Below are 23,105 nucleotides of genomic sequence, written 5' to 3'. Positions count from 1 at the left end.
TTTGAGCGCGCTCTGTCTTTCTTGATGAGTCTGGCTAAAGAGTCATCCATTTTGTTTGTCTTTTCCAAAAACCAACTAATAGTTTTATTGAACTTTACCTCTCTTCCTCTCTCTCCTTTTTTTGTCTCTGTTTATTTCTGTTCTGGTATTTTTTATTTAGTTCCTTCTATTAACTTTGGATTTTGTTAGTTCTTTATTTTCTATTCTTTTAGGTGTAAGATCAGATTGTTTATTTCATATTTTTTTGTTTCCTGAAAAAAACAGGCTTTTATCACTGTAAATTTCCATCTTAGAACTAACTTTTCTGCATTTCAAAGATTTGGGGTTGTTGTGCTTTAATTTTCACTTGTCTCCAGGTATTTTTTTTACTTCATTTTATTTTTGTCTGTTTCTCGTTGGTTGTTTAACTAGCATATTGTTTAGCTTCCACATGTTTGCATTTTCTGTAGTTTTTTTTTTTTTTCTTCTTGTATTTGATTTCTAGTCTCATAGCATTTTGGTAAGAAAAAACTGCTTGATATATTTTCAGTCTTCTTAAATTTATTAAGGTGTATTTTGTGGCCTAGCATGTGGTCTGTCATGGAGAATGTCCCATGTGCACTTGAATTTGTGTACTGTGATATTTTGAGATGGAATATTTCACGCGTATCTACGAATTCCATTTGCTCTAATATGTCATTTAGGGCCAGTGTTTTTCTCATTAATTTTCTGTCTAGATGATTTGTCCATTGATGTAAGTGTGGTGGTAAAATCCTTTACTACTATTGTATTACTGTAAGTTTCTCCTTTTATATTGGTTAATATTTGCTTTATTTAGTTACTCCCATACTGTATGCATTTATATTTACAATTACTATATCTTCTTGTTGGATTGATCCCATTATCATTATGCATTGACATTCTTTATCTCTTGTTACAGTTTTTGTTGTAAAAAAATTTCATCTGTCAGTGCTATGCCAGCCTTTTTTGTTTCAATTTACATGAGTAGTTTTTTCATTTCTTCACTTTCAGTCTATGTGTGTCTTTAGATATGTAATGAATCTTTTGTAAAAAGCGTATATATGGGTCTTAATTTTTTAATCCTTCAGTGAATGCCTTTTCATTGGAACATTAAGTCCATTTAAGCTTAAAGTAATTATTTGATAGGTATGAACTTATTGTCATTTGATTAACTGTTTTTGGGTTTTTACTGTAGTTCTTTTTTCTTTTTTTGTTCTTTTTCTTCCATTTTGACTTGATGACTATTTTAATGTTGTTTAGATTCTCTTTTTTTGCAGTTTTGTGTGTATATCTATTTTAGGTTTTTGATTTGTGGTTACTGTGTGGTTCATATATAACAACCTATGTATGTATGTATACACATATGTATATGTGTGTGTGTGTGTGTGTGATTATTTTAAGTTTATGATCTATTTACTTTGAAGGCATTCTGACCACCTTATATTTTTATTCCCCCACTGCTACATTTGATGTTTATATTTTTGTGTCTCTTAACTATTTATTGTGGATATAGATGATAATAGTCCTACTAGTTTTATAAGTAGGTGATTTATTACTTTTGCTGTATGTTTACCTTTATCAGTGAGATTTTTTTTCATTTCATAATTTTCATATTTCTAATGTGGCCTTTTCTACTTAGAGGAGTCCCTTCAATATATCTTTTAGACTGAGTTTGGTGGTGTTGAATTCAGCTTCTGCTTGTCTGTAAAACTTTTGGTTTTGCTAAGAAATCTGAATGAAAGCCATGTCAGGTAAAGTATTTTTGGTTGTGAGTTTTTCTCTTTCATTGTTATATATATTATGCCACTACTTCCTCATCTGCAGAGTTTCTGCTAAAAATCAGCTGATATGGGAGTTTCCTCAAACTTAACTTGCTGCTTTTAATAGCCTTAGGAGAGTTCCTTAATATAACTTGTTGCTTTTAACTTACTGCTTTTAATATCCTCTTGTTATCTTTAATTTTTGCCATTTTATTTATAAAGTGTTTTGGAATGAGCCTTTTTGTGTTCATCTTGTTTTGGAATCTCTGTGCTTCCTGGACTTGGATGTCTGCTTCCTTCCCCTGGTTAGGGACATTTTCAGCTATTATTTCTGCTCCTTCCTGTCTTTCTTCTGAGGCTCCTATAATGTAGATGTTAGTTCCCTTGATATTGTCCAAGAGAACTGTTAAACTATCCTAATTTTTTTTAATTTTTTTTTTTTCCATTCAGCTTGGTTAATTTCCACTAGTCTATCTTCCAGATGGCTTATCTGTTCCTCTGTATCTAATCTACTATTGATTTCTGCTAGTAAATTTTTTATTGCAGTTATTGTAATTTTTGCTCCATTTGGGTCTTCTTTATATTTTCTAGTACTTTGTTGAAATTCACACTGTGTTCATCCATTCTCCTGAATTTGGTGAGCATCTTTATGATTATTACCTTGAATTCTTTATTGGATAGATTGCTTATCTCACCTTTGTTTGGGTCTTTTTCTGAGATATGACCTGTTCCTTCATTTAAGACATATTTCTCTGTCACATCATTTTGCCCAGTTCTCTGTATTTGTTAGATTGATCAGTTACATGTCTTATTCTTGAAGTGGCCTTATGTAATAGACATCCTGGGTGGCCCAACGGCATCCTCCACTCTGGTCACCAGAACTATATGTTCTAAAAGTGTCCCCTACATGGACTGCATGTGCTGTCTGTTGTGGTGGGGCCAACTACCATGTTTGTGATGGTAGGTGAGGCTGGCCCCAGCCTGGTTGACTGTGAAGTCATGTGTTATGTGTTAGCTGTAGGCCTGCTAGGGATAGAATGAGCTTCCCATGCCATTGGTTATACAGCTTGGGGGAAACAGGACTGCTTCTCACCTGTTGTTGGTTGGGCTAGGTCCTAACATGACTGTTTGCATGGTCCAGGGGGTTACTGGGCTGGTACTTACTGCTAGAGAGAGGAGCCAAGTCTTTGCGTGGCTGTCTACACATTCCAGGGACGTATGGGCCTTTTGCTGTCCCACTACTGGCTTGAGGCAGGATTCCAAAATGAGAGTTGACAATGCTGATGTTACTGCCATAGAATGAGCTCCCAGAAATGGTTGTTGCCAGATTCTCTATCCCCATGGGGAGCCCCAGTTGCTTCCTGCCTCTCTGGGAGGCTCTCTGAGTCAGCAAGTGGATCTGACCACGCTCCTCTCAAGACTGTTGCCTCTGTGCCGGGAGGCAAAGCTTGTGAGGTTTGGGTCATGCCCTTTGAGAGCAGAGAGTCTATTCCTGTAGCTTTCTGGTTTTCCCAAACACAAGACTTCCTGGTTTTCAAAGCCAGGTGTTCTGAGGGTTTGTCTTCCTGGTGCAGGATCCCCAGGCTAGGGAGCTTAGTGTGGGGATCAGACCCCTTAGTCCATGGGGAGGAACACTAAGATTTTGATATTATTTTCATTTGTGGTTTGACAACTTGAGGAAATGGGTTCTGACTATATGGCATCTCTCCCTCTCATATTCATCTCTGTGTTTTCCCTTCTTTACGTATTTAGTTGTAGAAGATTCTTTATGCTAGTCTTAATGTTGTTTTCATGGAGAATTGCTCTGTAAGTAGGTGTAATTTTAGTGTATCTGTTTGGAATGAGATGTGCTCATGGTCTTCCTACTTCATCATCTTGGCCACTTCTGCAAGATATTTTTAATGATGTAATTATAATTAGTAAAAATTGTATTCTCAAATACTTAGAGTTACATTTTGAGTTGCTTATTATTATCAGATAGCAGTTTGGAACCACTTAAATTTGATATTCTTATTTATGTGAGAACAATTGGAACATAAAGCTAGAGATAAATTCAGTTCCTGGATAGTAAATATTTTTTTGAAAAAAATGAATAAACTGTACATTATTTTATTTTCTTATTGCTTTTTAATGAAAATTTGGCTTAGAAAGTAACATGTACTTAACAAATTATGGTTGAATAAATATAATTATGTTTATAGATCAACTCTACAAATTGCCCTAATGGAAAATAAATTCAAATCAGTCTCTATATTCATATTTAAGTCTAAAATGTAGAGGAAACATCTCTTACTGCTTTACAGATAATCACTATACAATGAATCATTCTTAAAGTGTGATCTGCATAAATAATGTTGCTGTTGATTATAGTGAAAGAGGGTCTTTACTTAAATAAGTTTGGGACACCTCGGTTCAAGTAAATTTCAATAGGCTTTTCTATTACAAGACTTCTCAGAGCCTTTTAATGAAATTGTATCTTGTGTAAAGGGGGGAATAGTATGCAGTGTTTTTTCAAGTATATATTGGCATAGAAACTTAATTTGAATGAACATATAATAGAGTTAGCGAGCCATAAACCACAACTTGGAAAATGCTACTACAGTGATTTTATTTTGCATATACTAAGGAACTGGAGATCATCCATTTAATATTTCCATATACTCTATTTGAATTCCAGTAAGAAAAAGCAATCAGAATATTATTATTGGTGGAATTGAATTTGCCAGGAATGCGAGCACAGCTTCCTCAGTAAAGATCTTGCCTTTGGAAACATCTCACCTCTTGGCAGCTCTCCAGAGTTCAGACTTGGCAGCCTCAAGGACAAAGCACAAGGTGTGTTTATTTGATTTAACATTTGGCAAAAGGTGTTTTGACTTGTGGTTTGTTTTCTTTCACTTTGTTTTTCTTGTTTTTGTTTGTTTTTGGCAATGAACTTGAGTTTGGAATTTGTTCTTTCTTATGGGAGGCAGGATTACGATGGGGAAATGTTTTTACTTGAATTTATTTTGTGATTTTGGATAAATCCAAGAAAACAGAGTGAGGTCTATAAAACCATAAACCTTTATCTGATTAATTTGTTAAATCATTTAGTATTATTGTCTATGAGAATTTGTTGCCAAATTAAAATATTTGATCTCTCTTGATATTTGGTACACTATGATATTTTGGTACTTTACTGTATTTTGATAATTATACATTGGTTAAAAGGTAATGGCACCCCACTCCAGTACGCTTGCCTGGAAAATCCCATGAATGGAGGAGCCTGGTAGGCTGCAGTCTGTGGGGTCGCTGAGTCGGACATGACTGAGCGACTTCACTTTCACTTTTCACTTTCATGCATTGGAGAAGGAAATGGCAACCCACTCCAGTGTTCTTGCCTTGAGAATCCCAGGGATGGGGGATCCTGGTGGGCTGCCGTCTATGGGGTCGCACAGAGTCGGACACAACTGCAGCGACTTAGCAGCAGCAGCAGCAAAATCAATGTACCTGCATATAAGCAATTAAGGTCATAGAACAAATTAAGATCATAAAATATCTATTATTCAACATTATTTTAACTCTTTCTTGATTAATTGATACATTGATGTCTCATAAGTCTCGTGGAGAGAAGAAATTTGTCATAAAATGGAAGAAAATGGGCCCCTATTATTTATGTGACGTTATCCTCTACTGTCTTTTTCCACCCCTCATTCTAGTTAGAACTCTTCAGTGGTTCCCCATATATTTATGGTGTAGACTCCAGGGCACAGAGGAAGTAGGACACTTTTTATACTTGAAGGAGACGGGACACTTCTTGCACTGAGATCAAAGTACTGACATGATCAATGTTTGTGTCTGAGCACACGTATGCAGATTTTTGTCTGTTTGGTATATGTGTAAATATGTGTTTTGGTGTGTGTGAGAGAATGAGAGTGAACTGGCAAAGTCAGTTGACCTTACCTAAAGATCTATATTTTTGTGATTTGGGAAACAAACTCATGTGCCCAGACTGAGATGAAGATGTGTTTCAGGAGAAACACAATCTGGAGTTGCTACTGAATCAAACAGGAGATGAGATCAACTTGGGACTGAGAGGTTGCTGGGCAGAGTTCTGTACTTGTAAAAAATCAGGTTAAACATTTTACTGTAAAAATTGCTTTGCAAAGTTCAATTGCTTTTTTTCTTTAAATTGTTCAGAGTTCAGTAATAATTTGAAAATAAACATTTTAAGTGAATTTTATGTATGCCATTTTCATTAAAAGGGCCCATGATATGTAATCTATTCCCTGCTCCCAAATTTTGGTCAAAATAATAAAGACCCAATAGTAGGGGAAATATTTCTAAAATTAGTGAGGTAGTTATCAAGTGCTTTTATAAAATCATTTTTATGATGGACCTTGAAATAAATAGTATGTTATAGTGAAGTTAATTTTCAAAAATAAAATAGAGAAGTGATTTGAATATTATTATATTTTTCTTAAGGGTTTTTTTTGGAAAACATTGGAATGGACTGTAATTTAAAGGATATCCTAAAATTATATTTCTTACTCAGCATTATATTTTAGAGCTAGGGTAATTTTTAACATTTGGAATGCTAAATTTGGTACTGCAAATTCAAGTTTTGATCATTAATGGAACCAGTTTTATCTAATGTTTGATTACCACTGCTCTAGTAAAAAGAACCATACTTACCTACCTAATTCAAGTGTGAATATATAAGAGAAATTGTGACATATAGGCTTAGAAATAACATCAAGGGTTTACAACTGAACTCCTGAGGAAGGAATAACAGAGAAGTAGTGCAAGTGTTGAATGGAGAAGATTCTTTTCTTAGACTGGAGAATAATTTGAGATTTCTGACAAAGATTAAATTGTTAGTTTAAAAAATGGGACCAATGTTCAAGATTTTTGTTGTTGTTCAGAAGCCTTCCATTTTAGAAAGTATTTTAGAATGCTCCTTATATACATAAACTGTAAGTATATAAGTGATAATCTATTCATCCAAAGTTTTCAACACATTAAGAAGAAGACCATATATGTAAGTTGTTGTTTTAAGTTATCCAAAGATATTTTTGCTGAAGCCACTTAGCTGATGATAGAAGATGGTTAGGAGACCAAATGATAGCAGAAAGGGTACTATTTATATGTAATTAAGTTACACATAGATATTATGAGACCATCCTTTTCTTTTTTTCTTTATGTATCTCAGTGACTTTTTACATGAATGTAAGGTCTTCAAGTTCAGATTAGTTTTTTTCTCTTAAAAAGCTTATTTGGACTGTATGGTGACTCCACAGTGAGTAAGTGATTAAGTCAGTATGATGTAATGATGCTAACAACATTTATCCAGCACTTACTATGTGAGGAGCACCATGTTAAGTACTTTAAATGAACTAGCAATTTAATTTAATGCTTACAGCAGCCACATGAGATAGGAATTCTTACTGTACTGATTTGAAAAATGGTAAACGAGCTTAGCTTAGTAAACAATTAAAAAGGGACAGAACCAGAAAGGAAATAAGTTCAAGCAAGGAAGAGTTAACTCATACTTTATCAGACTCATCTCCTTATAAAAGAGAACTTATAGTAATATTTTAAAATTCAAAGCTTTTAAAATCAAATTTATAATAATTAAGCATAAAATGTGGATGTTTTAAGTTAACATAATAGGTCTGGAAAATATCTGTTCAAAAATGTACTGAGTATCCAGTGTTCTAATTTATTTGAGATTTTTTAGTGTACAAACAACTGTACAAACATTCTACTGAAGGGAAGTCAGAAAATAAAAAATAGACTAAATTTAATATGAAAAGAGCTTTTTCACCTTTTAAAAGTAACAATTGAAAGGTCTAAGGTAAAATAACTTTCCTGTTGCAACACTGATCATCTAATTGTTCATATTTTGTCATGCTTGCATCAGATCATGAAGAAATGAAATATTGATTGCTATAATATGGTTATTCATTTTAAATATTATTGACCATGACTTTGAAGAAATCTCTTCTCTCCTCCCTTCTTATACACTGAAGATGCAGCATTCCAAGAAAGCAATTAAATGTCATTTGTAAAATAACTTTATTTTCTATAATTACAGACCTAGGCGGTCTGTGGCTTAAACGGATCGACAGTGAGAAGTCTTAGGACATATTTTTCCTATGAAGGACACATTTAAGTGCATTTTAGCATCAAAATAGCTACAAATGCTCATGATTAAAGACTCAGTCTTCTTTTTGTTTGCAGTATATAGGGGTGTGTTTATGTGTGTATAGAAAAAAAGAGGAAGGGAAAGAATAAACATGAAGATGATAATGAATTATGCCAAGGCTCCCTAGGTGTTTTGTTTTAGTAGCTTTTCAGAATCCTACCACTGTAATTCAGGGAATTGACTAAACATTTACCTTTATCATTAAAAGACAAAATACCATTTTTTTCTGTTCTCTGTTTCCTCTATTTTCTCTCAGGTGGTCTCATATTACTGTAGTGGATTTTCTTTTATGTAGCCGTCTCTACTATACCACTCTGAATGTCTCTGCTCGGTGGATCATCTCGCATCTATTCTTTCTTGTGAATGCTTTAAGGAGTTAAAAAATGGATATGGTTTATGAACTTCGTTATTGAAGACGTAATAATGTGGCACAGTGAAAAATTGAAGTGTTCAATCACAAGGTCATTAACAAAGAACGAAAAATAATTAAGGGCAAAAGATGAAAGGAGGTTTTAAGGTAAATTTGAAATTGAAGCATGAAAACACCACTGTCTTGAGAGAGGCATAGGAGAGATTTTTGCAGAGGATAGAACCTGTATTGAAAGTCTGGTTCTGTAGTAACTAGACTTCTGTACTGAAAGAGATAACGTGTTAGTCTTAGGAACAGGCTATAAAAAAATTTTGGAAAAAGGTAGCAAAAGTGACAAATGTATTATAGTTAAAAAATAAACGGTAAGGGAATATGATTCATCAAGGGGAAATTTGGACCAGAGATTGTGATTATGGTCAATAATGTGAAAAAGTTGAACAATTATTTTTTATTTTGGGCTTTCCTGGTAGCTCAGCTGGTAAAGAATCTGCCTGCAATGCAGGAGACCCTGGTTCAATTCCTGGGTTGAACAGTTGAAAAATTATATTTTTTCTTTATTAATTGCTTCATGAAGTTTATTAGTGCACTCAGTTGTTTACTTTCATAAAATTCCATTTTGTAAAATGAACCAAAAGGGCAAGTTTAAACACAGGGGCCCAGAAGAGTTCACAGCCTTTTTATGACATTCATTTCCAAATGCCTATTTGAAAGAGAATGTCCTGGTTTACGATTTTCTTTCTTTTTTTTTTTTTTTTAACTTTAGAAAGAGGCAGATGGTATGAAAACTGGACTCCCTTGTTTAAAGGGAATGTTGATATTTATAACCAAGCTTATCTCCAGCAAGATTTGTTTTTTGCAGCTGTTCCAGGTTGAAAAAAAATATATTAAAGTCCTGGCTTGTTTTTCTTTCCATATTTGGGGTGGGGGGGAGAATCTTCAGAATGTGAAAAAGTGATGTTTGATTTTAAACATGAATGCAATGTAAACTGTGATTTTTTTGCTTCTATATGTGAATTTTCTGTTTGTATGCTGTGATGATATTACTCTTTTTGTTTCACTGATCTATTTCCTAGATACATCACACTTGGGAAATAATTTACTTATCATTTTCCTATCATCAAAGTATTCTAGGAAATGTAGATTTTCTCTGAGTTAGCCTTTATTATTAAACTATTTTCTGACTTTTCATTTTGATATATTAGTCATTTTCTTTCTTCCCAGAGTGAGTATATTTTTCACTGGGAAATAAATGTTTTCTGTCCTTTTTTATAGTTATATTATTTTTTATAAGGTGTGATATTCTTTGCTTCTATTTTCAGTTGTAAATGCTGCTGTGTCTCTGAACATATATATCTTAGCAACTTCCTTTAATAATTTCATTGAAAATTAATTGCACTTTGTACTCTAAAATTAATACATGGAGCTGTCTCATTGGGAACATGACAACACTGGAATGAATATCTAAGTTCAGTTGAGTTCAGTCACTTAGTTGTGTCTGATTCTTTGTGACCCTATGGACTGAAGCATGCCAGGCCTCCCTGTCCATCACCAACTCCAGGAGCTTTTACTCCAGGAGCCGGTGATGCCATCCAACCATCTCATCCTCTGTCAGCCCCTTCTCCTCCTGCCTTCAATCTTTCCCAGCATCAGGGTCTTTTCATGTGAGTCAGTTCTTCGCATCAGGCGGCCAAAGAATTGGAGCTTCAGCTTCAGCATCAGTCCTTCCAGTGAATATTCAGGACTGATTTCCCTTAGGTTGGACTGGTTGGATTTCCTTGCAGTCCAAGGGACTCTCAAGAGTCTTCTCCAGCACCACAGTTCAAAAGCATCAATTTTTTGGTGCTCAACCTTCTTTATGGTCCAACTCTCATATCCAAACATGACTACTGGAAAAACTGTAGCTTTGACTATATGGACCTGTGTCTGAAAAGTGATACCTCTGCTTTTTTTTTTTTTTCCTTTTTTTTTTGCCACTTTATTTTTTAATTGAAGGATAACTGCTTTACAGACTTTTATGGTTTTCTGTCGAACATCAACAAGAATCAGCGATAGGTACACACCCATGTTCACTCCCTCTTTAACCTCCCTTCCATCTCCCTCCCCATCCCACCCTTCTAGATTGTCACAGAGCCCCTGTTTGAGTTCCCTGAGTCATACAGAAAATTCCACTGGCTATCTATTTTATATATGGTTTGTCATAGCTCTTCTTCCTCGTAGCGAGCGTCTTTCAATTCCATTGATGCAGTCATCATCCATAGTGATTTTAGAGCCCATGAAAATAAAAGTCTGTCACTATTTCCACCTTTTTCCATCTGTTTGCCATGAAGTGATGGGACTGGATGCCAGGATCTTAGTTTTTTGAGTGTTGAATTTTAAGCAAGGTTTTTCACTCTCCTTTTTCACCTTCATCAAGGGGCTTTAGTTCCTCTTTGCTTTCTGCCATTAAAATGGTATCATCCACCTATCTGAGGTTGTTGATAGTTCTCCTGGCAATCTTGGTTCCAACTTGTGATTCATCCAGCCCAGCTTTTTGCATGCTGTACTCTGCATAGAAGTTAAATAAGCAGAATGACAGTATACAGACTTGATATTTTCCTTTCCCAATTTTGAACCCATCCATCGTTCCATTCACTCTAGTATGTTAGTTCATTTTACAAATGCCATTTTTCCTTGCATTAGTGTTTGCCTAATGTGGGTTTAGTAAAAATTTAAATGGAATTCTCACAATAAACAAATTGACTTGAAACATTCAGTAAAACTTGCTAGTATTCTATTACTCTGTACTTTTACCATGTAATAAAGCAGGTGAAACAAAAGTCATCACTACTCCTGATTTTGTTGTTATTGCTCATGTTCCCAATGGATACCATATGAGTGAGCACTTAAAGATCATTGACCTGAAGTTGTCTATATTCATTTCTACTTTTTTAACCAGAAGATCCAAAGTGTATGTTTCTCAAATTCTTTGAAAATAATAAAAATAAGAAAGATGAAAGGATATTTTTTCAATTAGTACTATAGATATCTGAATAACATTTAGTTCAAATATCAATGGCTAAGGCAGAAATAAAATACATTATTTTATTATATGTTATGGCTGAAGGAGATTTGTGCTTAGTCATATTAGAAGTGACAGTGCATAAAGGAAAGTGATATAAATATATATTTATAAACTATATTAAAATAATTGAATTTTTAATTCAGAAGCATTTATGTATTTCCCAGGTTTGCAGCCTTTCATTTTGAACATCATCATTATTCTATTAGTTCATGGGAAAAATAGCACACTGTTCACAATAATCACCCTCTTTTTTTTTTGAAATATTCTTCTAGAGGACTTGATTCTGAGATAAAATGTTAGCTTGTATGAAGGAGGATTTAATTAACTCTGTTGAAAATTGACCAGCGGGAAAGAGAGAAAACTTGCAAAGTAGTAATGCCAATTTATAGAGAATAAAAATTGATTGTAAAATAGAAACCTTTAAAGGAAATGTTAGTAGAGTATAATGGCAGTTTAATTTCCTGATAAGAATGTAGCTTGGAGAGCATCTAACAAACTTTATACGTTTCTTTTTTTGTCTTTAAAAATAATTAGTGAGAATTCCCTGGTAATGGTTAGGATTCAGTGCTTTCACTGTGGGAACCAGATCCAGTTCCTGGTTGGGGAATTAAGAACTTGCAAGCTGTGTGGTGCTGCCATAAAAACAAAACAAAACAAACAAAGAAACAAAAACAAAACCAAAATAAATAATTACTAATGATAACCAATAGCTATGTTTAACTGATTCAATAAACTAGATACTAGCTAATTCATTTCCAGACATGTATTAGTTTTCTATAATGCATAGCACGTTACCATAAACTTAGTGGCTTACATCACAGTCACTTATTAGCTCACAATTTTGTGGGTCAGGAGTCCAACATGGTCGTAATAGGTTTCCTCCTTGGGATCTTGCAAACCTGAAATCGAATGCCAACCAGACTGTTCAAGGTTTTGTGAAAGAATCTACTTCTAAGTTCTTATAGGTTGTGGGCAGAATTTAATTTCCTGTGGTTGTAGGACTGAAGACCTCCTCCTTTCCTTCTTGGTTGACTGATCTCCTCCATGTCACCTTTATTTCTTGCTACATGGACCCTTCCATCAATGGAGAATTTCTTATTCATAAAATTCCTTTGAATTTCTCTGACTTTTCTTACTTTGACTTCTTGACTGTGATTTAAAATGCTCGTATGATTAAATCAGTACCACCTGGATGATGTCCTTATTTTAAAGTCAGCTGATGTAGAACATTAACTAAATGTGTGAAACCCTTTTGCTGTTAATGTAACATAATCTTAGGAGTTATATTTTGTCATATTTACAGATTCTACCCACACTGTAGATGAGGAAGAGATTTGCAAAGAACAGCATATTGGAGGCAATCTTAGAATTCTACCAATCACGTTTGATATAGTCATTGCCTATCAGTATAATGTATGGGTAATTTTTAATTTACTGGGTGCTCCAGGGTTGCCTCATTATTTTTGTAGTTAATACCAGCTCTTTCTTTCTCTACTTACTTACCATTTTTGTATTTACATCTAACATCCTACTTTCTACAGTAAGTAGAATTATTGCTATTATTATATCTTTTTTCTTATCTGTGTTTAGAACAGATGAGACATAGGAACCCACACATTGAGATTCCTACTTTTAAAAAGTAGCTAATGAATTCCTATGGAGAGTTATTCTTGGTCTCTCTTGGTCATTCAAAACTGTTTTGAGAAAACACAGTTAATTGTAAAAAGCTATATTGTATTTAGGAATTGATAGGGCAGAAATAGAATAATGAATTATATATTTTACCCCAGGCTCCCCAGACAACAGATTCTGAGGCACAGCTTAAACTTGGATGCCATACTAGGGAGATAAGAGTGAGTGAAAAATAGAAGAAAAAAAAACTAGATAAGGAGGAAAAACAAATATAAGGTGGTTACTGAACTGGCCACAGTGTAAGAGAAAATATAGACTTTTATTTAGTCATGTGGGACATCTCCAGGCTGGCTGTATAGAGCCAATTAGTTGGATTGAGGAAGAGAAAGAAATTTATCTGCTAACATCTTCCTGTCACTTATTTTTTATTGGTCAAAGCTCTATCCTTGTACTTTTCAGATTGCCTTGGGGCTCTGGGGCTTGGGATTTGGAAGTGGTGGGAGAAGCCAAGCTTCTTATCGATCTACGTGTAGGCATTGCTGTCGCTGTGGAGGTGGTGTTGGAAATAGTACCTTCACCTTTACCCTCACCCACCCCCCAGAGGAAGCCATGTCAGCTAGCACTGTTAGATTAGTTGTGGGTAATTGCTGGTGCTATGCATTGGGCAAGTGACTGAGCATCCAGGAGACAGTGAATGTGGGAAAATACATAAGTTGGGTCTAACAGAGAATGTTGTGTAGTGATTGCATCTGGTCAACTTCTTTAAAGAAGTTGAGTCTTTAAAGTCTTTAAATCATCTTTAAATAATTTAATCTTTAATTTAATCTTTAAATATTTAAATAATCTTTAAGGATTATTTGTAATATGTAAGTGTATTACATATGTAATATGTAATATCAAAGGCATTTGATAGGATGCAGGTCACAGTTCAGTTCAGTTCAGTTCAGTCGCTCAGTCGTGTCCGACTCTTTGCGACCCCATGAATCGCAGCACACCAGGCCTCCCTGTCCATCACCAACTCCCGGAGTTCACTCAGACTCACGTCCATCGAGTCAGTGATGCCATCCAGCCATCTTATCCTCTGTCGTCTCCTTCTCCTCCTGCCCCAGTCCCTCCCAGCATCAGAGTCTTTTCCAATGAGTCAACTCTTCGCATGAGGTGGCCAAAGTACTGGAGTTTCAGCTGGTCACAGTTAGAACTCCTTAAATGTTTAAGAAGTTTAATTTTTACATAGAATATCCTCCTTTGTTCACAGACATGAAGTGAAGTGCAGTGAAAGTCATTCAGTCATGTCCGACTCTTTGCGACCCCATGGACTATACAGTCCACAGAATTTTCCAGGCCAGAATACTGGAGTGGGTAACAGTTCCCTTCTCTAGGGGATCTTCCCAACCCACTGATCGAACCCAGGTCTCCCACACTGCAGGTGGATTCTTTACCAGCTGAGGTTCTCAGATAGTCCTTTCACAATTTATATAGCTTTTTTTTTTTTAAAGATGGGGAAATTAACCAAGCATAATTAATGTGATATATCATTCCTTTGGATATCCTTTGTTAGTTGAGTCCTAGAGTTTTACTGAAAGGCATCAATCTTGTGGATGTGTTGCTTTCAAATATGAGCATTCAACTAGGTCAATATTTTTTTACCAATGTAGACAAAAGCCAGTTGTCTATTTTCACATGATTACTGTAATAGCAGAATCTGAGATTAGTATTTACGTGATCCTTCTTAGACAAAGATTTTGTTATTATTTATTTTTTTGCTATTGTTAGTAGGATCAGTGTAGGGTTGAACTCAGGTTCTCCGATAAGGCTTGTTTAAAGGTTAAGAACAAACAGATGTATTTCATCTCTGATGTTTCTTCTGATTCTGTGATTCTGTTGTACTAAATAAACTGATATGCTGGCTAGTTATTATCAGCTCCTGCCTTTAAAATATTTAAGGTAGGTTCCATGACTTCAACACTGACATTCTTATTCGCAAGTTTAGGTATACTCATATGTCTTTTCAACAGTGAGGCTGGGAATCCCTGAGCCTTTTGAGGTTCCTGGGTGGCGGATCAGCCCCAGGGCAGCCAGCACAGCAGAAAGGCCTGGGAGCCCTCCACTCCTGGGCATCCTCCAACATTTGTAAGCTCCAGTCAAAAAATCCAGCAGAGCCTTTGCTCAGGCCCTGGGGCGGCACATTGACCAACACTCAGTATCCAGTAAAGGTTTGGTTGTTGTTGTTCAGTTGCTAATTCATGTCTGACGCTCTGCAACCCTATAGACTGCAGCGTGCCAGGCTTCCCCAGTCTTTCACCAACTCCCTGACTCTGCTCAAAGTCATGTCCATTGAGTCAGTGATGCCATCCAACCATCTCATCCTCTGTCAACCCCTTCTTCTCCTGCCTTCAATCTTTCCAAGCATCAAGGTCCTTTCAAATGAGTCAGCTCTTCACATCAGGTGGCCAAAGTGTTGGAGCTTCAGCTTCAGCATCAGTCCTTCCAATGAATATTCAGGGTTGATTTCCTTTAGATTGACTGGTTTGATATCCTTGCAGTGCAGGGGACTCTCAAGAGTCTTCTCCAACACCACAGTTCTAAGGCATCAATTCTTCGGTTGCTCAGCCTTCTTTATGGTCCAACTCTCACATCCATACATGACTACTGGAAAAACTGTAGCTTTGATTAAATGGACTTTTGTTGGCAAGGGCTCTACTTTTTAATACACTGTCTAGGTTTGTCATAGCTCTTCTTCCAAGGAGTAAACATCTTTTAATTTCATGGCTGCAGGCACCACCCACATTTTAGAGCCCAAGAAAATAAGGTCTGTCACTGTTTCCATTGCTTCCTCGTCTGTTTGCCATGAAATGATGGGACCAGATTCCGTGATCTTCATTTTTTGAATGTTGCATTTTAAGCCACCTTGTTCACTTTGCTCATTCACCTTCATCAAGAGGCTCTTTGGTTCCTCTTTGCTTTCTGCCATAAGGATGGTGTCATCTGCATATCTGAGGTTATTGATATTTCTTCCAGCAATCTTGATTCCAGCTTGTGCTTCATCCAGCCTGCAATTTCGCATGATGCACTCTACATGCAATTTAAATAAGCAGGTTGACAATATATAGACTTGACGTACTCCTTTCCCGATTTTGAACGAGTCCATTGTTCCATGTCCAGTTCTGACTGTTCCTTCTTGACCTGCATACAGGTTTCTCAGGAAGCAGGTAAGATGGTCTGGTGTTCCCATCTCTTTGAGAGTGTTCCATAGTTTGTTGTGATCCACGCAGTCAAAGAATTTAGCATAGTCAATGAAGTAGAAGTAGGTGTTTTTCTGGAATTTTCTTGCTTCTTCTATGATCCAGCGGATGTTGGCAATTTAATGTCTGTTTCCTCTGCTGTTTCTAAATCCAGCTGGTACATCTGGAAGTTCTTGGTTCACATATTATTGAAGTCTAGCTTGAAGGGTTTTGAGTATTACCTTGCTGGCATGTGAGTATTACCTTGTTAGCATGTGAAATGCCTGCAATAGTCTGGTAGTTTAAACATTCTTTGGCATTGTCCTTCTCTTGGATTGGAATGAAAACACACATTTTCCAGTCCTATATCCACTGATTTTTCCAAATTTGCTGCCATATTAAGTGTAGCACTTTAACAGCATCATCTTTTAGGATTTTGAATAGTTTGGCTGGAATTCCATCACCTCCACTAGCTTTGTTTGTAGTGACGATTCCTGAGACCCACTTAATTTCATACTCCAGGATGTCTGGCTCACATGATTGTGATCACATGATTGTGACTGATCACACGATTGTGGTTAACTGAATCATTAAGATGTTTTCTGTATAGTTTGTCTGTGTATTCCTGCCACCTCTTCTTAATATCTTTTGCTTCTGTTAGGTCCATACCATTTCTGTCCTTTATCATGCCCATGTTTGCATGAAATGTTCCCTTGGTATCTCTACTTTCCTTGAAGAGATTTCTGGTCTTTCTCACATTATTGTTTTCCTCTATTTCTTTGCAATGTTCACTTAGGAAGGCTTTCTTACCTCTCCTTGGTATTCTGCATTCAGATGGGTATATCTTTCCTTTCCTAGACCAGTGAAAGTTTACACACTCAGGAGGATCAGCAGTGGGGCAGCTGGTAGCTGGGCATGTCCTATGGCTATGTGGAATAGCTGAAGGGCATGTCCCTGCTTGTCTGGGCCTGAGAAAACATTGTCCACTGGAGAAGGGAATGGAAAATCACTGTCTTGCCTTGAGAACCCTATGAAAAGTATGAAAAGGCAAGAAAAATATGACACCAAAAGATAAGCATTCCAGATTGATAGGTTTCCAGTATACTACTGGAGAAGAGCAGAGAAATAGCTCCGGAAAGAATGAGGAGGCTAAGCCAAAGGAGAAATGACAGCCAGTTGTGCATGTCTGGTGATGAAAGTAAAGTCCGATGCTGTAAAGAACAATATTGCATAGGACCTGGAATGTTAGGTCCATGAATCAAGGTAAATTGGACGTGGTCAAACAGGAGATGGCAAGAGTGAACATTGACATTTTAGGAAGCAGTGAACTAAAATGGAGGGGAATGGGGCAAATTTAATTCAGATGACCATTGTATCTACTACTGTGGGCAAGAACTCCTTAGAAGAAATGGAGTAGCCCTCTCATGGTCAAAAAAAGAGTCCAAAATGCAGTTCTTGGGTGCAGTCTCAAAATCAACATAATGATCTTGGTTCAGTACCAAGGAAAACCATTCAACATCACAGTAATGGAAGTCTATGCCCCAACCACTAATACCAAAGAATCTGAAGTTGAACAACTCTATGAAGCACTCTAGGTGAGTGACCACACCATCATGGTTATCTGAGTCATTGAAACCATTTTTTAGTAGTTCTTCTGTGTATTCTTTTCACCTCTTATTTTCTTCTGGTTCTGTTAGGTCCTTACGGTTTCAGTCCTTTACTGTGCCCATCCTTGCATGAACTATTCCCTTGATATCACCAGTTTTCTTGAGGAGATCTCTAGTCTTTCCCATTCTACTATTTTCCTCTATGTCTTTGCACTGATCCCTTAGGTCAGGGCCAGGGATATAGGTCCTTGGGATATATAAATACATCTTTGAAGGAGTGGGGCACCCAAGGAGAGCACATGTGGACTGGTTGTACTGTGCTGTGCTTAGTCACTTAGTCATGTCCGACTCTGCAACCTCATGGACTGTAGCCCACCAGGCTCCTATGTCCATGGGGATTCTCCAGGCAAGAATACTGGAGTGGGTTGCTATCCCCTCCTCCAGGGGATCTTCCCAGCCCGGGGATCAAACCCAGGTCTCCCGCATTGCAGGCAGATTCTTTACCAGCTGAGCCACCAGCGAAGCCCAGTTGTACTGTGGGTGGCACCAAAATTTAACAAGCAGACTGAGGAAAAAATGCTTATGATGATTGTAAGCAATAAATCAAGGTGATGGAGGTGGAAAATCGGGTGAGTACTGACTTGAACACTAATGCCTAAGAGTTTCAATACTAAGTACAGTTGGCCTTCCATATCCTTGGGTTCTGCATCCACTGATTCAACCAACAATGGATCAAAATGGTTCAAAACGAGAAAAAAATTCCAGAAAGTTTCAAAAAGCAAAACTTGAGCTTGCCACGTGCAACTAGTTTCATAGCATTTGTATTGTATTAGGTATTGTAAATAGTCTAGCCATGATTTAAAGTATGTGGCTGTATGTATATAGGTTATATTGGAGAAGGAAATGGCAATGCACTCCAGTATTCTTGCCTGGAGAATTCCATGGACAGAGGAGCCTGGTGGGCTGCAGTCCATGGGGTCACAAAGACTCGGACACGACTGAGTGACTTTATATGCAAATGTTGTATTATCTTATATAAGGGGCTTGAACGTGAAAGATCCTGGCATCCTTGGGGATTCTAGAATTATGAGGGACAGTTGTACTCTACTGCCACATATCACCAAGAGAGAGGTTTCATAAATAAGAACTGTTTGTCCTGTGGCATAGCCTATCTTGTGGTATTCTCTTATCTGCAGCATATGTTGTCTAAAATAGTCATCTGTTTCCTGAAATGTAAATATTCCCGAAGAAGATTTGCCATTCTAACCTTCACCCTACAACACCTTGTAAAAGACAAACCAGTTGAGCTACAGTGTGTTGTGAATTGCCCTTGTGTGCTTCATAGTTGGGGTTAGAGTAATACTGATGGGCCCTGGTTTATAGTTGTTCAGCTGGTGTCACAGGGCCTCATTGACATGAGACCTCAAAAGTGCCCTGATTTGGGATGTATAGTCACCCTATTTTAGGTTCCTATTGACAGAATATTTCTTTCACATCTGAAGCTGCGGAGCTGGTTGATAAGCATGTCTCTTAACCAGTTCTTGATAACTTTTATTCATTAACCGGATGCTTATTCTCTTCCGTTATAATCCTAAATCAGCTTTCTGAAAATCCCTTTATTTCACCAAACTTTACATGAAACAAAAGTTTTATAGGGTGATAATGTGCAAAATTTGAAAAGTTGGACAAGTAACATTGGAAATGTGGCATTTTCAAATCTTCTCTTAGAGACTGACAAGGCACAAGTGGAGACTTGGTAAAGCTCTTCAGTAAAGCCAAACTAATAATAGTATAGTGTCCTAAAACATTTTGGGAACTTGATTCATGTTTACTTCAATGTAAAATACATGTAAATTAAGAAAAAGATTTTTAACTTTGAAATAAGCCAAACTTGGTTATAAATAGTGATTTTGATAGATTTAAGGTGAATCAGAACATTTCGTCTATACAGATATATTATTTAGAAATTCCCAGTCATATGTGTAACATTTGGGCTAAACATAACAAGTTGTACATTTTGCTCCTAAAACCTGTGTCTCAGGTAACTTATTGAAAGCTCTGAGAAGAATTTGCTAATATTACTTCACAGCCAAGAAAAGGGAGTTCATATTGAAGAATTACCATAAAACAAACATATATCTGTTTACTTAGGAATTTCAGAGATAAGAATAGATGCCATGTGAGATGTTTGCATCTAGAGCTTATTGTTTTCTCTCATCATTTAGCTACCAGTTTTTGATACCATCTGGATAGAATAAAGTTTTTTGTTGTTGGTATAATTGAAACAATCTTGGGTTTCATAAAATTCTCTTAAAATAACCTAGTTTAAAGGGATTATAAGTGTTGAAAAATCAGTTTGTGACCTTTATAACTAGAATCCTATTTTTAATTACTCAATTTCTCATCAGGAAAAACAATCCGAAGGTGTTTTGGTACAAGATTCGAAACTGCCTTTTCCCTACTTCAACTCACTGAAGCCAAAGATAGCCTTGGTATCTCTCTCATGCTGAGCTACTGTTAGTAGCTTGTAGCATGTGGTGTACACACTGCCTGACTTACTGATTTATATTTGAATTGTGGACGTCTTTGTTCTTTTTTACATGGTTGAGTACGTTTCTCTTCTTATATCAGCTTATATATTACTTTGTATTAGTAAAAGCAGGGTCTGCAGTATTATTTGGTACCATATTATGGTAACCTACATAAACTTTTTAAAAGTACAGTTTATACTCAAAATAACCTTTATTTGAAGTGTTAGTTGCTCAATCATGTCTGACTCTTTGCAACCCCTGGACTGTAGCCCAGGCCAGGCTCCTCTGTCCATGGAATTTCCAGGCAAGAATATTGGAGTGAGTTGCCATTTCCTTCTTAACCAGGGATCTTCCCAACCCAGGGATCGAACCCTGGACTCCTGAATTGCAGGCGGATTCTTTATCATCTGAGCCACCTGGGAAGCCCCCTTTATTTGAAAGACAGTATAATGTATGTCATTAGTGATTGTTTTATTAACTATTAAAAGTTATATGATAGGCCAGTCTAGCTTAATTAACACATCTTCTTTTGTAAATATAGTACAGGAAATTAAAATACATTTCCAATGAAAGTGAAAGAGGAGAATGAAAAAGTTGGCTTAAAGCTCAACATTCAGAAAACGAAGATCATGGCATCTGGGCCCATCACTTCATGGGAAATAGATGGGAAACAGTGGAAACAGTGTCAGACTTTATTTTTTTGGGCTCCAAAATCACTGCAGATGGTGACTGCAGCCGTGAAATTAAAAGATGCTTACTCCTTGGAAGGAAAGTTAGGACCAACCGAGATAGCATATTCAAAAGCAGAGACATTACTTTGCCAACAAAGGTCCGTCTAGTCAAAGCTATGGTTTTCCCAGTGGTCATGTATGGATGTGAGAGTTGGACTGTGAAGAAGACTGAGAGCTGAAGAACTGATGCTTTTGAACTGTGGTATTGGAGAAGACTCTTGAGAGTCCCTTGGACTGCAAGGAGATCCAACCAGTCCATTCTGAAGGAGAGCAGTCCTGGGTTTTCTTTGGAAGGAATGATGCTAAAGCTGAAACTCCAGTACTTTGGCCACCTCATGCAAAGAGTTGACTCATTGGAAAAGACTCTGATGCTGGGAGGGATTGGGGGCAGGAGGAGAAGGGGACGACAGAGGATGAGATGGCTGGATGGCATCACCGACTTGATAGCTGTGAGTCTGAGTGAACTCCAGGAGTTGGTGATGGACAGGGAGGTCTGGCGTGCTGCGATTCATGGGGTCGCAAAGAGTTGGACACGACTGAGCGACTGAACTGAACTGAACTGAAACTTTGTAAATCATAATGATCATTTCTCTGCTTAGGAACACAGTCTAGATATAAATCCCTCCCAGATTTGAAGTGCCTATTCCTTTGATATTTATGCAATTCAGAATTAAAAAAAAATAATGTAACTAATCTCCCTACCCCTAAATTATGAGCGTTGTTGGTGATACATGCAAGGCAGCTTTTTTGTCTATTCTGGGCAGTATAAATTTAATGTGTTGTTTTCAAGTATGTCATGTGTCCAGATGCCACAACAATCTGTGCATTAGAAAGGCATTAAAATAAAAGTAAGTAAAATATTTGTTGATATTTTTTTAATGAAGACCAGTGAATTTGTGGTGCATTATGTTTGGATTAACTAATTCTATTAGGTTTCAGGAAAAACAAGTACATTGTTTTCTTATAGCCATTTGAAACATTTTATAATATGAATTTATAATAATACTCTGCCCTCACCACCTACCCCATACCTACTTCTCCCACTATATTACGTATTTCTGTTGATGATGGTATCATATCTCTAACCTAGTATTTTGCCAAGTATGGTCCACATACCAAATGAGTTTGAAAACTCTGACATGGAGTTGGTGCTTGTTTAAAATGCAGCTTCCTTGACCCCTCCCTCCCCAACATTACTGACCAGGTATCTCTGAAGAGTGCGACCTGGGACTTTGTTTTTTAATTATGACTCTACTTTTAAAGCACAGTTGGCTTCCCCATTTCCTCTGCCTCATGCCCCCATCCAGGGTGTTCCCATAGTCTAAAAGTCGAATACCAGACTGTCACTTCCTACCCACTTGCTGCATTCCTCCCCTTGTGGGTTGCCTTTGAATATAATTTGGCTTTTTTAAAGCTTATTAACTATGTTCAAACCTTCTAGTCTTTCTAATATTATTAGAAAGTATCTGATTTACTCACCACATTGCACAATACCCTTCTATAATTTTCTGTTGAATTCAGAAAAAGCCTGAGGTTTCAGCTGGTCCTGAAAAGCTTCCACAAGGCAGACTGCCCACTCGGCCTCTACTGAAAAGGCCAAAAGGTCTCATGGTCCCGGTGCAGGCTTCACATCTACTTCTAGCAGTGTTCCTCAAATGGTCCCACAGAGGAGAATTACCCAACAGCTGGTTAAAAAGAAAACTAATGTCTTTCAAACATTAATGGCCTAAACAAACAAACAAACAAAAAACCCCTGGAGATTCCTGAACCTTATCCCTTGGGATTCCTGGGGCCCAGGAATCTGTATTTTTGCTGGTGATGGAACACATTTTGGGAAATACTGGCCTAGGGCTTCTAGTCACTCCTGGTGAATTTGTGTGCCTAGTTAGACTCTTGAGTCCCGAGCCTTTTCCCTGGAACTGAGATCGTCAGGTCTGGGCAGCAGATTCTTCCCACTGGTCCTGGGATCTCCCATTTTTACCCACGTCTCAGCTGACTGCTGGGAGGC

At 36.9% G+C, this 23,105-nt stretch overlaps 1 protein-coding gene across 8 annotated transcripts in view; it reads left to right on the top strand.

Moving 5' to 3' along the window:
* The window catches only part of TRIQK (triple QxxK/R motif containing), a 117,128-nt gene that overhangs the window by 16,990 nt on the left and 77,033 nt on the right, over window positions 1–23,105 (top strand). For 6 of the 8 annotated variants that reach the window (XM_070382948.1, XM_070382950.1, XM_070382949.1 and 3 more), the window contains one exon: window positions 4,438–4,592. The exons of the other annotated variants lie outside the window; for them this stretch is intronic. The gene's annotated coding sequence lies outside the window, so the exon portion shown is untranslated. The remainder of the gene's footprint in view (window positions 1–4,437; window positions 4,593–23,105) is intronic. 8 annotated transcript variants of the gene reach the window in all.

The sequence above is a fragment of the Bos mutus genome, chromosome 14, assembly GCF_027580195.1.
Source record: "Bos mutus isolate GX-2022 chromosome 14, NWIPB_WYAK_1.1, whole genome shotgun sequence".
NCBI classification, from domain to species: domain Eukaryota; kingdom Metazoa; phylum Chordata; class Mammalia; order Artiodactyla; family Bovidae; genus Bos; species Bos mutus.
This window is presented reverse-complemented; position numbering and strand designations above follow the sequence as displayed.